Raw genomic sequence first — 18,494 nt, forward strand, 5'->3', positions numbered from 1 at the left:
TTGGATGAGAACAGTGGGTTGGTATTTATCTGGTTATATTAGGTACCTGCAGCCCCGCGTGGGGCTTTGCTGTATGGTAGAACAATCACTGAATACAGTGATGCGATCGTACAAGATGCGGTAGGCAATCGCTGTAAATCTTATACAGCTGGCATAAGCAAAATCCCAAAATATAGAGGAAGGACAATTGCCTTTGATCTTACAGAGGTGGAAGCAATCCCGTCATTTAAACGGAAACTGAGGCGGTGTGGTAAAAATACAATGCAAGAGGCTCTTCCACCCGTTTATTGCTTTTCAAAAGATGCATTTATAGAAGCAGTCATTCGGCAAATGTATTCACGCCGTGTTGAATAGGGACAGCAGTGCCATTTGATAGAGTGAAGATTACTTATGTCGTACATGATGCTGTCGGCTCCGGGAGCAGAGCTTAGACAATCGTTTACGGAAGCCCTGAACTCGGCGACACTAAATGAACGGGCGCAGGATTCGTTTTCATTACACTTCCTGGTCAGGGGACTGTTGTATTGTTTTTGTTTTGGGATCGACTCAGAATAATGTTCGGAGATAGACACACGCTCGAAATGTTGCCTAAGGGCGTTAGCCTGGTCTTCAACTTTGCCTTGTAAGGCAGACGACATTATTTTCTCTACCGGTTTCATACTTGTCCTGGAGGGCAGGTATTAATGCTGCAGGCGTATTTTTCCGAGGTTCCTCTTCTAGCAATGCACAGTGTTCGTCTTCCTTAGAACTGTTTTAAGTTAGAGGTTCAGTTGTTTGAGACTGGAGTAGCATGCCCCAAGCCTTATTCTGTTTTATTTTTTTCTGTGCGTTCCTGCAATCCTGATTACTCGACGACATGAACCTTTTGTTTGGAGCCTCATTCGTTTGCTAGACGCACTCTAATGCACTCTTTTTGGAGCAACCTTTGGTGCTCGCACGATAAACAGAAGGCACGGACGACAGGGTCCACTCAACCTGTTGCTCTGTTTAGAACGAGTCCGTCGGTTGTGCTAGCTGCAAGGATGCGATTGTGTTTTCTGCAATGAAATGCGACATCGTTCGCGAGCGCATGAGTGCCAGAACACAGCTTGTCTTTCTGAAAATTCGCCGTATGCATTGTTGTGCCATTACCACAAGCCCAGATTCCGAATCTGCAAGATGCAGAATTTATCCTGCGAGCGCCCAAATTCTCCCTTGAAAAGTCAAGATGCTGAGCCGTCAGGCAGAGGCGTCCTGAGGGAGAAGCCTCGGCTGGCAACTTGTTCAGACGTGTCACCAAGGGCCAGACAGCCCCGCGCCGCACCTCCTTTTGCCTGGAGGTCACCGCGCGCGCGAACTTTGAACCGTGTGGCCAGCGCGGTCGCTGGTTGGACCTCTCGGACGACCGCCGAGTGCTGACTTTGTATTGGGCCGTTTGAGTGACAATGGTTCCTCGGGGATTATAAAAGCAGCGACGCGTCGCCTCGAAAACCGGATCCGCCGACCCACCGGGAGAGAGTGCCGCTCCCGACTGGGGTGAGATGTGTCACGCGTTTTCGCCGGACGTCGCCGTGCGGGAACAGTCGCGTTTGCTGTGAGATCTCGGCCCCAGTGCCGACACGTTCATGTCCTGTATAATGACCTGTATAGTGTATAAAGTCCCTTTTGTTATTCTCATCGACGCCTGGCTCGGAGTCTTCGCTACCAACGCTCTGTCACGAAACGGGTGACGAGCGCTACGGGACCACAAAGTCGTAATAGTGGTGCAGCGGTGCAAAGTCGTAACAGCGTGGCGAGCCAGCCAAATGTGGACCAACGATGTTCGTGCCATCGAGTGCGACCCTTTGTGTGTGGCTGTAGTGGAAAGTGGTGCACGTAGCAATGAAATACTGCACACATCCGCCGCCAAGGTTTGTGAGTGGTGGCCCTGGCTAACACTGACAAAAATACCCAAGAAAGTGGATGGGAAGACGGTACCGCGGTAGCTGAATTGGCGGAGCATCGCACGCGTAAAGCTGAGACGTAGTGTCGTTCCCCACCTGCGGCAAGTTGTGTTTTCAGCGATGTGCGATTCCATTTTTTGAAATCTATTTGATTCAATTAGTAAGTGCAAGTAATTCCTCGTATGTGGTAATTCCTTGGTGTCTATGTTTGCTTCTTATGATATGATTAATAAAAATCGGGCCCCTTGGTTAATTTCCTATCTTTTCGTTCATTATATATATATGTATAAACCTCATGACCTCGAGCATATATACCGGAATCCACCAAAGACGGTCAGGCACATGTCAGTCGGATCTTATTTAATATGTTACCATATGTGCTGGCTAATTAGAAGAGCGTTAGGAAGGCATGAGACAGTCACAAGAAAACTGCCATGGAGTGCACATTAAGAAGACATCTCAGGCTTGCAAGAATCGTGTGCAACAGAAAGACATCAGAAAATTACAAACGAGCATCAGAAAGCCAAATGATTGATGTTTCACATGAGTCTCGCGAGTTTCAACTCGTCTCATGTTCTTAGGGTATTCTTCCTTTCGCTTCATTTGTTCTGTTGTGTGCTCCGTGTATGACATGTGATGTGACAAGCCCTCTGCTACGCCAACTGACAACAAATCACGATATATTGTAGATTTTTTCCACCAATAAGGTTAAGCCCGCGAGATACAGCTGACGCTACCGTGCCTCCACAAGCGAACATTGCAGGGCGCATGCGCTATGGCAACATCGCTACCATGCGTGCTTATACCTTGATCGCAAGCGTGTGCCGAATTGTACCATCCCACCACCTAGAACATGGGCGCCGGGGTCACCTAACGTCGAGAAATCACGCAGGGCGCGTTCTCGCTTGCCTAAACGTTCCTTTCATTTCAGGATTTGCTCCCCTACAGCTGTCACTGTCGCGTAAGGTGCCTCCCCGCCGGACACGTGCATTGCTCGACAGGATTTCATGGTAGCGGCACCACGTAAAGTAACGCTGGTAACTTCCAGTTGGCGCACCATCACCAATGGCGCTAGCTGCGTCTTAATATGGCCGAGATATGCTGAGCCGTGCTCATTATAAAGCAATGCCTCACGCCAAACTCGCTCATAATAGCGGGGCGCGTCGGGCACCACCAACAGATATACCAGTGTGTACTATACTTTTGGATGAACACGAGCGCGTCTTGATATCAGGCCAAGCGCGAAGTCGCTGGGCGGCGCAATCATGCAATTCGGCTAGCGCTAGCAGTGGTCGTGATTTTGCTCACCATAGTACATATACGTATGTACTCGCGCACCACTTTGTCGAAGTAGAAAAGCACGAAGGCAAACCATGCTCAAGTCCGCGCGCTTGACATTTGCATCCGCGTTTTAGGTTAAGCTAGGGAAGGGAGAAGCACCTTTGAAGACAAAGCACACCACCAAGTGTCAAAGGACCACTTATGCTACTTTCTCCTGCGTCAGAACAAACGCGATACGGTCCACGTGGAAGTAGTGGCGATTCAGCCGGGTGCGAGAAACCAAAAGCGCAGCAAATGGCGCGGTAAAACGCGTGTGCAAGCTGCGCCTGAGCAGCTGTGCCTTTGCCACATAATGATGTCCGCGAGTATAGGCAGGGCTGCCGTGTTGAGAACGGTGCACATGCGCGGTGGAACGTGTCCTGGTTAGGTCGCGCATCGATGAAGAGTCATGCGCTTTCCTGTTTACTATCAAAAACTACACGACTGCAAGTAGGCCACGCTTCGGCGTCAGTGCCGTGGTGCACCAAAGGACGAGCCACAAGCTACAACCTGGTGTTTAATAGGCGGCACAGCAACCCTTTTCTCTGGAGCGCATGACTGCAAGCAAAACACGAGCAAAGAAGCTGTGCTATTGCGAAGGTGCTTGCGTAACACTGCATTGCCCGAGAGCACTTTGTGGCTCCGACTAGTTGCAAACATGTCCCAAACCGGCCAGAAAGTCCTTTCTTTGCACCGCAGGGCATCGATTAAGCGCGCTAGACAAATGTGACCAACTATGCTACCAACGAAGTCGTAACTGTACGGATAGCTCCCGGAGTCAGAATGGCAACAATACCGACAGTCTTCTGACGAATTGGGCTGGTCTGACGTACAAAAATAGGGTAATGGCAGATTCGTTGAAGCATGGCGGGCATGTTATAGAAAACGTGGCGACCCTATATACGCAATGCCTCATGGCCTCGAGCGTACCGAAATTTTGAAAGAACGCCAACATAATCTTAATCCACAAGAAAGGGGAACGCCAAAGATTGAAAAATTATAGGCCGATCACCTTACTGTCCGTTGCCTACAAAGTATTTACTAAGGTAATCACAAATAGAATCTGGAGCACCTTAGACTTCTGTCAACCAATGGACCAGACAGGATTTCGTAAAGGCTACTCAACAATAGAATATATTCAGACTGTCAATCAAGTGAGAGAAATGTGCGGAATATAACCAACCCTTAAATATAGCTTTCATTGATTACGAGAAAGAGTGATTCAGTCGAAACCTCAGCAGTCATGGCGCCATTACGGACTCTGGGTGTAGACGAGCCGTGTGTTAAAATACTGAAAGATATGTATAGTGGTTTTACAGCCACCGTAGTCCTCCATAAAGAAAGCAAGAAAATCCCAATAAAGGGTGTCAGGCTGGAAGGTACGATCTCTGCAATGCCATTCACAGCGTGTTTACAGGAGGTATTCAGACACCTGGATTGGGAAGAATTAGGTAACTCAAGGGACCAATTGCAATGTATGCTCACTGACCTGGACAGGCAAATCAGAAGGGTAGGACTACAATTTAATCAGAAAACTAAACAAATGTTTAACAGGCTCAGAAGAGAACAGCAGTTCACAATAGGCAGCGATGCACTGGACGTGGTAAGGGAAATAATCTACTTAGTACAGTTAGTGACCGCGGATCGGGATCATGAGACTGAAATAATCAGAATAAGAATGAGCTGGGGTGCGTTTGGCAGGCACTCTCAGATCATGAACAGCAGGTTGCGATTATCCCTCACGAGAAAAGTGTGTAACAGCTGTGTCTTACCATTACAGAGTCGATCACACTTGTCTAGAGTGGCCCGAAGGCTGCTCCGCACTGCGCCTGCGACGCCTAGCAACAAGCACCGGATTCGAGATGTGTTGGCTGATAGCGCCACGCACGTGGGCGCTGCGGCATTCGCGGGCGGCCAAGATAAAGGCCTGCGTGATTTACGGGTCTCGAGCACCGGCTTTTTATCACTGGACGATCACTGCCAGCTGAGCTACGAACGTGACACGGCTAGAATGCTGCGGCCTGTATCTTGGCTGCCCGCGAATGCGGCAGCGTGCACGCGCGTGGCGCTATCGGCCAACACATCTCGAACCCGGTGCTTGTCGCTAGGCGTCGCAGGCGCAGTGCGGAGCAGCCGTCGGGCCACTCTAGACAAGTGTGATCGACTCTGTACTCACGTATGGGGCAGAAACCTGAAGGCTTAGGAAAAGGGTTCTACTTAAACCGAGGATGACGCAACGAGCCTGGAATGAAGCATGATGGGTGTAAATTTAAGGGGACAGGGTAGGTCCTATTCTAGCCATGCATTTTGGGCTATGTTCGTGACCCTTTTTCTCGTGATCTGCTGGGATTAGAATATTAATCTTGGTGACATTGTAATCAGCAATGTTAGGTAGTGTTACTGAACCAGGATTATTTTTTTTTAGAAATTAGATTTTTTGCTTTCATTTTTTACTGGACCCACCAAATTTTAGAGCCAAAATCTGCAGTAAATAGCCTGTAAATAAAAATCCCCTACAAGAATATTTATATTCCTGGTTCAGTAGACTTTCTGTAATGTTTGCTCAATATCTGGAAAATGTTATCGTCCTAGCCCTTGTTTCTGAAAAAAAGGGTCAAATGCAGCAAAATTTGGTGTTTTGAGATAATTGGCTTTGAAGTGGAAGAAAGCTTTATTGCAATATAGGACCATAGAAACAAATTGTGGCGCATTTTTGCAATAGCCACCAGCCTGGTAGTCCCCTCCATCGTCAACACTTCTTTTCTGTACTAGCTGCTCTGTTTTCCGGGCCTCCTTAGTTACCAGTCGTCTAGCCCTCTCTGCAAAGTACAGTCGCCGCCGCTCAACTTCGCGCAACCACTGGACTGTGAACCGTCCTGGAGAAACTCCGAATGACCTCAAAATGTCGGCTCGAGCAATGCTGCGGTCAATTAAAGATAGCACAGCATCCATTGTCGCTATTTTCGGCGTCTTGAGGCCACGAAAGACATTCTTCGGAGCGCGGGGGGGGAACGCTGCGTTCGCCGAAGAGTGCGGACGTGCCTCACATGCGCTCCGTGATTTTGGGGTCCTTTGACCCGGTTAATCCCATCGGACTACCGAAATTCTGGTCGGAATCGACGTCGGAAGTGAAGAGGACCACGAGGATACCAATTTCAAGCCGATGGGTCCTTTTTTCGGATTTTATCGGCATTTGAAGTTCCCACGTGGTCGGCAGGGCGTTACGTACGGGGCTCCGCGGCCTTCCCGGCTTCGGCCCGCGGTGAAGACGCATCGGAGCGATGTCCCGAACGAGCAATCCGAGCTACGACCAACCCGTGACCTTAAGACCGACAAGATTTTCGGCTGAATCCCAGGAAAACATGGAAGAAGACTTCCACGACACCATCGAAGTGGCCCACATGCAGCAAGACCGAGACGGCCTCGCTGCAGCAGGGATCCAAGCCCCGGGAAGCAGCACCTCAACGATCCAACGCTCACAAGTAAGCGGAATCGACAGAGAAAAAGAAGACGACTGGATAGTCGCCATGTCGAAGAAACAACGGAAACGCCAAGACGGCGGCGGCAAGCAGCAAGTCTTGGCGGGAAACGGCCTAGATTGCGCGCCTTTTTCAGGGGCGACGAAGAACGCAGCTGGCGCGCCAGCCGCGGCGGAGAAGAAGGAGAGGGAGGGAGCGCCGAGGCGACGCCTGCCTCCGCTCCCCAGAGACGACTTTAAAATCGTCCTCCGGCCGAGAGGACTCGCAGTCAGAGACTTGCACCAACACCACGTGGCGCGGGCGGTAGTCGCAGCTACCGAGCGGGGATGTAAGGAAGAAGACCTGATCATCCGGCTGCGCATTGGATCGAACATCATAATTGTGAGCACCAGCAACGAAGAAGCGGCCAAGAAGATTATGCGCATCAAGCAGCTGAGCTTCGGAGGCAAGAACTACGCCGTAAACGCACACGTGGCGGCGCCGGACGGCACGCTACGCGGGGTGATCCACGGAGTGGATCCGGAGACTTCGCCCGAGGAACTCAAGGCAAGCCTCAGAGTTCGCACGCAAGGCGTGAAGATCCTAACAGCCAGAATGCTCGGGAGATCCAGCACGGCCATCATCACCTTCGACGGCCCCACCCTCCCGAAGCAAGTTCTCTACCACAGCGGAGAATTTTGGTGCTACCCGTACCGGCCCACGAGGCAGGTATGCTACACCTGCGGCCAACAGGGGCACCGAATGGACGTCTGCCCGAATCGGGAGACTAGGGCCTGCAGACAGTGCGGTCTCCAGAACCCGGCGGCAGACCACCCATGCACACCCAAATGCCTGCTGTGTGGCGGCGACCACGTGGCGGGCACGAGAGACTGCAAACAGCGACTCAAGTCGGCGAGCGAGCTGCGGTGGGGCCCCCTGCAGCAGCAACGCCGTAGCCGGGGCCGCAGCCGGGGAAGAACACCAAGATGGTTCCGTGACGAGAGTCAGGAGTCGGGCCGGAGCAGCCGCGGGGGCAGCCGGAACCGGAGCCAGAGCCGGGGATCCGAAAAGGACGAGTCCTTCCCACCCCTGGGCGGCAACGACAAGCAACAGCAGAAGCAGACGCAAGGGCAGAGACAGCAAAAGAAGAAGAGCGGCGGCGTTAAGGTGAGCTGGGGAGACGGCCCTCCCAAATCACTCTTTGCTCCGCACTCGAACACAAACAACACACAAACCGCACGCGAGAAACAGCTAGCGGAGGAAAATACGACACTTAAACGTGAACTTGAGCAGCTTAGGAAGCAGCTAAGCGAGGTTATCAGAGAACTACGTGAATCGAGGACAGGCTATGCCCCGCCTAGGACTCTGACCCCACCGCCTAGGGCGATGGAGACGGGGCAACAACACCACGAGGGAGGGACCTCCAACGATGACCTTAAAACCTTCATGATGAACATGCAGAGGCAGATGCAAGAGCAGATGCAGCAGTTAAAAAGCGAAATGCAGCAGGGACAACAAAAGTTTGCCCTGTTAGAACAGAATGTCAGGACGCACATCAAGAGCCAAAACACACAGAGAATAACCAATGATGCTAGAGACAGATTACTTAACGAACGCAGGTTCGGCACAGAAACCCCCAACGCAAATAATGGTAACCCATCATGGCAGAACGCTTCCAACAATTAGAGATGTGGCAGTGGAACTGCAGGGGGTACAGGCAAAAACAAGGCCTCCTGCAGCAATTCATCTATGCCAGAGGAACCCCACCAGACGTAATTATGCTACAGGAAACAAACTGCACCCCTACGCTTAGGGGCTACACGTGTCAGGAAAATGGCCGTACGGCAACTCTCATTAGCAAACAAGTAGTAGCCATAGCACATAACGAAATAAAGGACACCCGGATCGAACACGTGATCACGGAGATAATCCCCAAAAAGAAAGCACGATCTAAAAGCACTTATATTATAAACCTATACAGCCCGCCCAGACAGAAAGATGGGGACTTTATTAGGCTCTTTACGGAGGCGAAAAAGTTCGCGGGGAACAACACCCTAGTAATAGCAGGTGATTTCAACGCCAAGAGCCCGAGGTGGGGCTACAATAAAGACGACAAGAAGGGACGTGGCATTTGCGCTGCAGCAGAACAGGCAGAGTGCGAATTGCTAACCGACGAACACCACCCAACTAGACAGGGGAACAGCGTCAGTTCAGACACGTGCCCTGACTTAACCTTCGTAAGGGGCGCCAGACAAGCAGAATGGGAGAACCTGCTCGAGAACCTTGGAAGCGACCACCACATAATAAGGATCAGCACAACCGCAAACAATATCAAGCGGAAAATAGGCAAGGTCCGCCTAACGGACTGGGACGCCTTCAGAGCACACTGCAAGCAGATCAAGGGCGACATTGTATCTGCGGAGGAGTGGAGCCAGCAACTCAGACAGATCCAAGAACTCTATACTAAAGAGGTGGATAGAACCGAACAAACTCCGGAGGTGGACAAGCGGCTCCTCAAGCTATGGGAGGCGAGACGCGGCCTCACCAAGCATTGGAAAAGACAGAAGTTCAATAGGAAGCTAAAGATTAAAATAGCCGAAATAACTAAACAAGCGGAGGAGTATGCAACGCAGCTGGCTAGGCAAGGATGGCAGCAATTCAGCAACGCGCTGAACGGCACCCTCAGCACGGCCAGGACGTGGCAGATCCTCAAGTCCCTCATGGACCCGAGCAAGAACAAATCAGAAAGCGGCAAATCGATTCAGAGGCTGGTGCACCAGTACACGGGCACGGACGAACAGCTACTCGAGGAAGTCCGGGTCAAATGCTACGGCAGAGACCAGGTCGAAAGCTACCAAGAAGAGTACCAGGGCGAAGAGAATCCCACCATGGATCGGCCCATAACGAGAGAGGAAGTCGTCGAGGCGATCAGGTCAGCAACAAAAAACACAGCAGCGGGGGCGGACAGAATCAAGAACTCGCTCATAAGAAACCTCAGCGATGGCGCCATAGATCAGCTCACAGCCTACTTCAACAAGCTCTGGCACGAAGGAAAAGTGCCGTCCGAGTGGAAACACGCGGTAGTGGTAATGATCCCGAAGCCAGGCAAGAAACTCCAGGTCGAGAACCTCAGGCCGATCTCCCTCACGTCGTGCCTGGGCAAGATGTACGAGAAAGTAATCACAAAAAGGATCCAGTCGCACCTAGAGAGGAACCAACTGTACCCAGACAGCATGTACGGGTTCAGAGCCCACCTGTCTACGCAGGACGTACTACTCCAACTCAAGGAGGAAGTACTCGAGAAAATGCCGAGAAGTGGCGAAAACGTTGTCATGGCCCTCGACATAAAGGGAGCCTTCGACAACGTGAGCCACGCCGCCATCATGGAAGGCATCAACAACACCAACTGCGGGGGAAGAACCCACGACTACATCAGGGCCTTCCTGAGCGACAGAACAGCGACCGTGGGACTAGGCGAGCTGAGAAGCGACGTCTTCACCACGCCTTGCAAAGGAACACCCCAAGGCTCCGTGATATCGCCCGTCCTGTTCAATATGGCGATGATCGGGCTAGCAAGACGCCTCAAGGAAATCCCGGGCATCCAACACGCGATGTACGCCGACGACATCACGGTGTGGGTCACCCAAGGATCGTTAGGGGAGAAGCAGGACAGACTACAAGAAGCTGCGACCTGCGTAGACACCTACGTCAGGGAGAGAGGCCTCAGATGTTCGACGGAGAAGTCGGAAATCATCAGGATCGGAAGAAATCCTACCAAAGCCTCGCTGGAAGTAGTTCTAGAGGGGCAATTGATCCCAGAGCAGAACATGGTACGAATCCTAGGCATGTGGCTGCAGAGCAGCCGAAAATGCAGCCATACCATCAGCCTGCTGAGAAGAGCCGCGGAGCAGGTTGGCAGAATGATCAGTAGAGTCTCTCAGAGAAGGTACGGGATGAAAGAAGAAGATACCCTCAAACTCGTCAACAGCCTAATCGTTAGCAGAGTTATGTACTCCTTGCCCTACCACGCAACAACAAAGGCGGAGCGAGAGCAAGCCGACTGTATTCTCAGGAAGGCACAAGATTGCTCTACACCTGCCCAGAAACGCATCAAACGAGAAGCTACTCCAACTCGGAATCAGCAATACCTTCGATGAGCTTGCCGAGGCTCAATTGGGGGCACAACTCATCAGACTCAGAGGCTCCTCTACGGGAAGGGCGCTCCTGAGAAGGTTGGGTCGGAACACGTGCGGACTGGTAGACAGATACGCGGACGTACCGGACGACCTTAGAAAGACCTTTAATGTAGGACCCCTGCCTAAAAACATGGATCCTAACCTACACGAGGACAGACGAACAGCAAGGGCCGAGCAGCTAGAAAGGAGGCTAGGCCGGTCAGAGAACACAGTCTATACGGACGCCTCCATGTACGTACATGCAGGGAAGCGCTTAGCCGCTACGGTGGTAGCTAATAGCACAGGAGACATGGCCACATGCGCCTCAGTGGAGGTCGTGGGCATAACGGAGGCCGAGGAAATTGCCGTCGCGCTGGCGGTAGCAGAAGGCTATAGGAAAGGCCGATCCCTAAACATCTTAACAGACTCGAAAGACACGTGTAAAAACTATACGAAGGGCAGAATTAGTGGCATGGCCCTCAGGATAATCAGTGGGGCAGCAGCCTCTGCTGAGCAGACACCCATACAACACATAATCTGGGTCCCAGGCCACGCAGGCGTAGCGGGGAACGAAAGAGCAGACAGCCTAGCTCGAGGGCTTACATACCGAGCAGGCATGTCAGATGTTCTGGAGCTTCAGCTACTAGCATGCGAGGGGGGATACACAGAGACATTACAACTATACAGGGGGACTAGATTCAAGTACCCACCACCACACAAAGCCCTCACGAGGGAGGAAGCAGTCGGCTGGCGTAGGCTACAAACAAACTCCTTCCCCAACTTGTACATCTATAACAAGATGTCACCAACACAATACAGAGCAAACTGCCCCTGGTGCGGCGACACACCCACACTATACCACATCACATGGGAGTGCGAACGAAATAAAGCATTCCACCAACACGAATTCCCGAGTGCGGAGCAATGGGAGAGCCGGCTCACCAGCAGCGAGCTCGCGGCCCAAAGGGCCTTAGTGCGGCACGCTGCTGATGCAGCGCGACTCAGTGGAGCCCTGGACTAGGGGCCCAACCTTGCTGAAGAGAAGCCTCAAGTCGCCGGCGCCAAGAAAGACGACGGAGGCTTCGAATCCGCGAATCTCTTAAACGATCTCATTAAAAGTTTTCTACTACTACTACTTCGGAGCGCGCTCCCATAAAACCTTGTTGAACGCCTCATTCGCGTTCTGAGTTTTTCCATGGAGACATTTCTGGAGAACCTCAGGCTTTGAGAGCTGCTGAAACACCGGCGTTCTGCTTCAAGCGTTCCGCCGAGCGCGAAAGCTTCGATGGAGACGCTCACGTGGTGGCCGCGGCGCCCACTCCTGGATTGTGTTGCTGAGAATTGGCGTCATTGGACGTCTACTTATGCCGGTTTCCGTGGAAGACACGTTTTTTAAAGCATTTCTTTGGCTTCGCCATTGCATTACCGCTAAATACCCAGCACCAAAGTATAAATAAATTCGATTGTCCGCGAAAACACGCCAAAGCACGAGCAAGACGCCGCGCGTTGCGAGTAATCCACTTGCGTCTTAGGATTCGTTTGGCTAAGTGAAATATGCTAGCTAGGTTTTCACTGTTGCCACATGAGTGACAGCCATACCGCTAAACGTGACAAAAAATAGGCGGGGAAAAAAATTTTTTTTCAGTTTAGGAGAGGCAAAGTTTCCGAGCATGTTTCAAAGGGGGCGTGGCTGGATGCTGCCCAGGTTTGGAAAAATGTTGATTGTGAGGTAAATATTTCGCGTCCGCGCAAATGAAACACTGGGCCATGTTAAGGAAAAAATAGAGATTTTAAATAACAGAAAAACAAATCGATTTTTTTCGGAAAATTTGCCTACCCTGTTCCCTTAAGGCATAAGAAAAGAGCAGAATGGATGAGGGAGAAAACGCAAGTTAGACATCTTAGTTGAAATCAAGAAGAAATGGGCATGGGCAGGTCATGTAATGAGGAGGGAAGATAAGCGATGGTCATTAAGGGTTATGGACTGGATTCCAAGGGAAGGGAATCGTAGCAGGGGTGCCAGAAAGTTAGGTGGGCGGATGAGATTAAGAAGTTTGCAGGGACAACATGGCAACAATTAGCACATGACCGGGGTAGTGGGAGAAGTATGGGATAGGCCTCTGCCCTGCAGTGGGCGTAACCAGGCTGACATGACGAACAATTCGTTCCTGCACAATCCTTTGTCTCTCCAACATCACGAGCATACACATTTTTTTCTGCTTCAAATGCATAAGTGGAGACCTCTGAATGAATTGCATATGAGGAAGAGGCCTCTGTGTCCAATGAAGTTCCTATCTTCCGCTTTAACTGCAAGTCGTTCAAGTAAAAAAAACCTGGTTGAACGCCCAAACGGAGCATACGGGATGTAGAGGTACGCTGACAACCACGCCCACATGTTCCTTTATAGAGCACCTAAATTGAAATACATACAGGCATTCATATTTCAACCCAACCAGAGTTCGGCCCCCGGTAGACAGGGACTTGCGACCACGCACTCAGTAACGGCCCAGTCACACAGCGCCGATACTACACCATTTTTTTTTCTACCAACCCACTGCGACAGCTGTCCAAAATTTCAGTGGCCCTACCATACTGTGCGACGCCAATAGCTGGCACATCATTCGCAAGCGGCGCTTCAGCGGGGGCTGAATTCTCCGCAGATGTCAGACTATTTTCTTCAAGAGACGGCCACCCTATCACCGTGCCTGCCGCAGAATTTTTGCTCATTTCTGCACCGGTGCTCGCTTTTTTGTTTATCTTTACCCATCCTCAAAAACATTTGAGAAAATCCTAAATAGTCTGCAAGTAACCTCCGACAGTGCATAACTTCCTGCGTTTTTTTTTTCGATTTGCAGGTATATAGGGCTACCATTGGTCGTTCGCTTCAAGTACGGTATAAACCATGTAGTGCTCACATGAAATCGCAGCAAAATGCTGCGAGACAGATTCGCGCAAATGAGTAGCGTCGCATTATACGTGGAAGAGTGAATATAAGCGACCGGTCTTTGGAAACAGCTGTTTGGCAAACTGATAGGGAGTTCTTGCTTTTCGTGCCATAACCTCGCCCGAGTGCGCACCAAACGAAGTGAAAAGTAGTTGATATTATATCGCTATGGCCATAACTGAACTACACGGAATTGGGCAGCCCGAAATTGGACTGGTCTCGGCCTAGAATCACTGGGCGTTTAGGTCAGGCCGTTCGCTATTGCGTCCACGTGCAGCCGTTGTCCGGATTCGATCCCGTGACACCACAGCCACTAACAACCACGGCGGCTACGACATAAGCAGCGCGCTACCTCGAGACGTAAAACACCTCTAGCACGGCAACAACACACGTACTACAACACAAACTGCAACACTTCTTAAAGGGAGCATTGTAAGACGGCGTCAGGAATAGGAATATAAAATGCCTTCACTGACCGTATCTGTCGCAAGCACTGCCGTTGACGACAGCAGACTGGTCTGTTGGTACACCGATGCGCACAGCACGGCTGATGAAGCGAGTGTGTGACGGGCGTGACCGCCGTAAGGGGCTTTAAACCGTTTAGACCGCCGGCACACTAAACGCTGCGTAACGGCAATCGCTGGAAGCATTGCACATGCGCAGTACACGTATGGTGAGACTGTCTTTTCGGCGCGCGAACACGTCACTGTAGAGGCTCATTCGTCGTCTGCTAGCCGCGCTCTTGGCTTGTGAGCTGATGCTTTCGGCATTTTAATTTCCCTCGTTCTTTAACTCTCTGTGCTTTGAAAAAACAGGGTAGAAAAAAAAAGAAAAAGGACATACCTATGGAGGGCGTGTCTCTGTATTGCCTTCAGTGTTGTTCCAAACGCACTGACGGATATAAAAAATATGCGGGCTCTTCTGTATCCGAGAGCAGATGTAAGCACGGAATGGCTACCGGCAAAGCAGAATGGTTGGAGTAATTACGACGATGACCCACAACCATTTCACGACCACCACAACTATCGGCGACGCGCCGGACCCTGCCGGCATGGTCACACAGCGTGGCGCCATCTCTCGAAGGGGGCGGCGCAAAACGCGCGCCGCGGAAGCCAACCACCACACGAGATGTTCATTTGAGGGATCGCCAGACATTTGCACACAGGCGCGAGTAAGAGGGCGTGAGAGAGAAAATCTGGGGGCTTTTGCTCCTTGAATATATGACACTGCCTAGGCACTACGGGGGAGGTTTTTTTAGCGCGTGTTGCATGCCTTTGTCCCCTAGTTCACTCCGCCGCTGGCTGCCAGCGCGGTGAGGCAATGGGCACGGACGCCCCGTTTGGTGATCGCTGTGACTTAAGGGGCAAGTTTCTGAGTGTGTTGTACAAGTCACGTGTCGCTTTTTGCGTCGCGACGATAGATTCGATTTTTTACAAGCACTGCACCAGGAGGCCACATATTACCGGCAAACGGAGTCCTCAGGAGAGCACCTGAGGTTATAGTAAAGCAGGCCGCGCAGGATTTTCGAGGCACCCAAGGGCTAGCGGGGGCGTCAAAGCTGGAAGCAGGGCGGCACGTGGGTTGGGGCCGCGGAGGCCGAAGCTTGCCCCAACCCACGGACTAGTGATGGTTCTAGCGTTAGTGTCCCCTTTACCGCATTCGTTTCCTGGAGGCGCCACCGCGAAAAATTGACACGTTGTTGCAAATAGCGAGACAAACGATTTAATGAATACAATTACATCGAGCCGCCAACTTCTGACGCTAGGTTCAGCACTACCGCGCCCCGCGACTACTGGAACACCAGTGAGAACTTTGCCTCTTGTTAGGATCGGCCTGCAGCTATTTCAGCCCACTGCACGTGTTCCGATCCAACCGGGACGGTGGCGCACTTCAGAGAACTGCGGATAACCGGCAGCCCCGTGGCGAGGGGTCAGCTCAGGGGTGTTCTCGAGCAGAGGTAATTGGCGGAACCTCCCCATTCGCTTTTCGAGACACCAGACAATGTGCTACCCGGGCGCGCCACCCGGGACGGCTCCGAGTTCGACGAAGCAGGCTTTGTGCGACACACGACAACGCCGCCCTGTTCTGCTATGGGTGGTGGAGTTGCCGCGGGAACGCTGACGAGGGCTCCTTCCTACGCGCCGACCACGACGCAAGACAATGTGCTACTCGGCCGCACTACCCGCGTCGGCTCAGAGTTCTACGAAGCCCCTCTGACGTCGGCTCCGCACCATTGCACCTATGTGTGCGTGTGTGTGAGCCCTCCTCCCCCTCCAAGTCGAGAGCCCGCCTCCTCCAAAAGGGCGGGTCATCTACAATGACGTCGAACTATGACGTCGAGCGGAGTGTTTATAAGCAGCGATTGTCGGCTGCTAGAGTGTGCTCGTTGTCGTGCTCGAAATGTACTCGTGAGCTGTGTGCTCGTAAGCTGTTTGCTGTATGTTCGTCTTGAGAGCTCCATTTGGGAGTCACGCTAGACTGTGTAACATGTAAATAAATCCTGCTCTCTTAAGTCCTGACGAAGACTCAAGCTCCTTCCTACAGCTACGACTGCCAAATCTTACATCTGAATCGCAGCGGTGAGATCGGCCTACAGCTCCTAGATCGTCCAACAACTCTAACAAATGGTGGCAGCTGCGAGATCGTCCGACGAATCTTACATCGGGTTGGCAGTGGTGAAATTGGCCTACGACTCGGAGACAGCAACGGCTGCTGACGGACGTTGGCACATGGTGACCGACCGGTATCCTGATGAAGTTGGAGGCGACTTGGGATTGACCACCTCTTGCAACTGACTGGATACGGCGGAGAAGCACTGGTGATATGGTGCTGCTTCAGTAGGTAAGCGTTTGGTCTTGGCTGTAAGATTTACCAGGCTTCAATTCCTGTGTGTTTTTGAATTTAATTCGCTGGGGATCTTTTACTTGCATTTTGATTTGCGTGGGTATCACAGCAGGTATTGTGTCACCGCAGAGCCATCACATTAGGACCATGGTCCTAATCTGTTTGACGAGAGCTGACCTGTTGTGGTTGTGTGAAGAGATCGAGGTATATGTAGAGGAGGACTTGAAGTAATCAGTGATTCGTAAAACCATTCTAGAAATTAACAACGATTCGAAATTCATAGAACAAATGAGTAAACGAATCCTAAGCAAAAAAGAGGAACAGGAAGCAATTAGGCAAGAACAGGATGAATTTAAGCAAGAACAGAAATAAGCTAGGCAGGAACAAAAGAGTATTTCGCAGGAAGAATGTCTAACATAAGTAAGGAGGTAGTACATTGATGCACTCAACAAAGAGATTGAATGTTTTGAGCAGTTAATCGAGCAAAGTCAGCAGCGGCTTGAGAAATCTGTAAGCTGGACGCAGCAAAAGTGGGAGGAAGTAGACAGTAGATTTCAGTCGAAAGCCGAGAGAAGGAGTAGTACCTGTGAGAGTAGCAGTACGTTCATATGTGAACTCGAAGTGCTAGTAGCTAACGATGCCTTAGTGGCAACAGAGGCCATTAAAGGCCAGACTGAGAGCGACGAGGTGCTGTGCCAACAGAAGACTAGAGACAGCTAGGCCAGCTGCGAACAAATTGGCAAAGTTACCGCGCGTGTGCGTCGCATCTCATGGTATCGAGGTCGTTAGTGAGGTACAGGGTACTGTTGACCCGACAGACACGAGCACCCATGTCGAGTCAGATCTGCGTGCCGAAGTGAAGTGCCAACTGGACGATGCAGTTGAGGGCAGCTCTCAGGATTGCGAGCTGCGTAGCTCACGAAAGAACAACTGCATTGTTCAGGGATCGGTGTGGCTCTCCGCCAGTCTAGGTAGCCAAGAGAGGAATGATTTAGTTAAGGATCATTCGGACTGTGCGGGTAAGAGACCGATCCGGGCCGAAGAGAGGTGTACCGGCAAGCACGAGGCGCCAGAGGACGGCATGAAAGTGAGTGCGAGGAAACAGCACCTTAAAAAGAAGCGCCGTAAAGATCAGAATGCGGTGATCAATGTAACGCCGCCAATGGCGGCGACAAACGCAAAAAAGGCAGAGCACCAAGAAAAGAAGGGTGCGGTCATCGTTGACGACGTGTGCGCGTCAAGCACGTTTTAGACACCGGCCTAAAGGAGACCGAGAAACAGGTCCTGCACGGACGCGGACAAACGGCACGGGGCAGTTATATTCCTCGTCGTTCCGTCGTTCTTTTCGAAGCTCAGCGTGTAGTACAAAGAAGCGCAAAGTGGCAAGACGAAACGAGGTGATAGGGAGTAGCGACGCGGTCAATCGAGTTCGTGATGAAAGGCGAGCGCCAGGACGCAAATTAGCATTAGACTGTAACGTCTTGGGGGAGCTGATAGTGAGTAAGCCCTTTTGTTGTTCCTCGGTAGCCAGAGTCGCTTTCAAACCGCGACCACCTCGAGTACGGCTGAAATAGTACGAGTCAGTTGTGGGAGGCCAAGAGAGCTTCCGTAGGTGGAAAACGTGTTGTTTTGTTTTATTTTTGAACATTTGCAAATTTTCGCGATTTGAGACTAGAGTTTATTTCAGTATGTAAGATATGAGCTTTTTTATGTTTTGTTTGAGAAGCTCGAGATTTGAAAGACGTGTTTTTTTGTAAACATGAACTTTGGCGAGGTATTCATTAATAAGTAGATAGGCTTTCTTTCTTGTGTGTCTTTGAGTAACCTCAAG

At 51.2% G+C, this 18,494-nt stretch overlaps 1 protein-coding gene across 5 annotated transcripts in view; it reads right to left on the bottom strand.

The window, feature by feature from the left end:
• The window catches only part of LOC135905848 (uncharacterized), a 68,691-nt gene that overhangs the window by 17,513 nt on the left and 32,684 nt on the right, over positions 1 to 18,494 (bottom strand). Inside the window, exon 1 of one of the 5 annotated variants that reach the window (XM_065436936.2) lies at positions 14,663 to 14,813. The exons of 3 other annotated variants lie outside the window; for them this stretch is intronic. The gene's annotated coding sequence lies outside the window, so the exon portion shown is untranslated. Of the gene's footprint in view, positions 1 to 14,295; positions 14,436 to 14,662; positions 14,814 to 18,494 lie in introns of those variants that run through there. One more of the 5 variants, XM_065436931.1, reaches the window with a different exon arrangement.

This window comes from Dermacentor albipictus, unplaced genomic scaffold (assembly GCF_038994185.2).
Source record: "Dermacentor albipictus isolate Rhodes 1998 colony unplaced genomic scaffold, USDA_Dalb.pri_finalv2 scaffold_14, whole genome shotgun sequence".
NCBI classification, from domain to species: Eukaryota; Metazoa; Arthropoda; class Arachnida; order Ixodida; family Ixodidae; genus Dermacentor; species Dermacentor albipictus.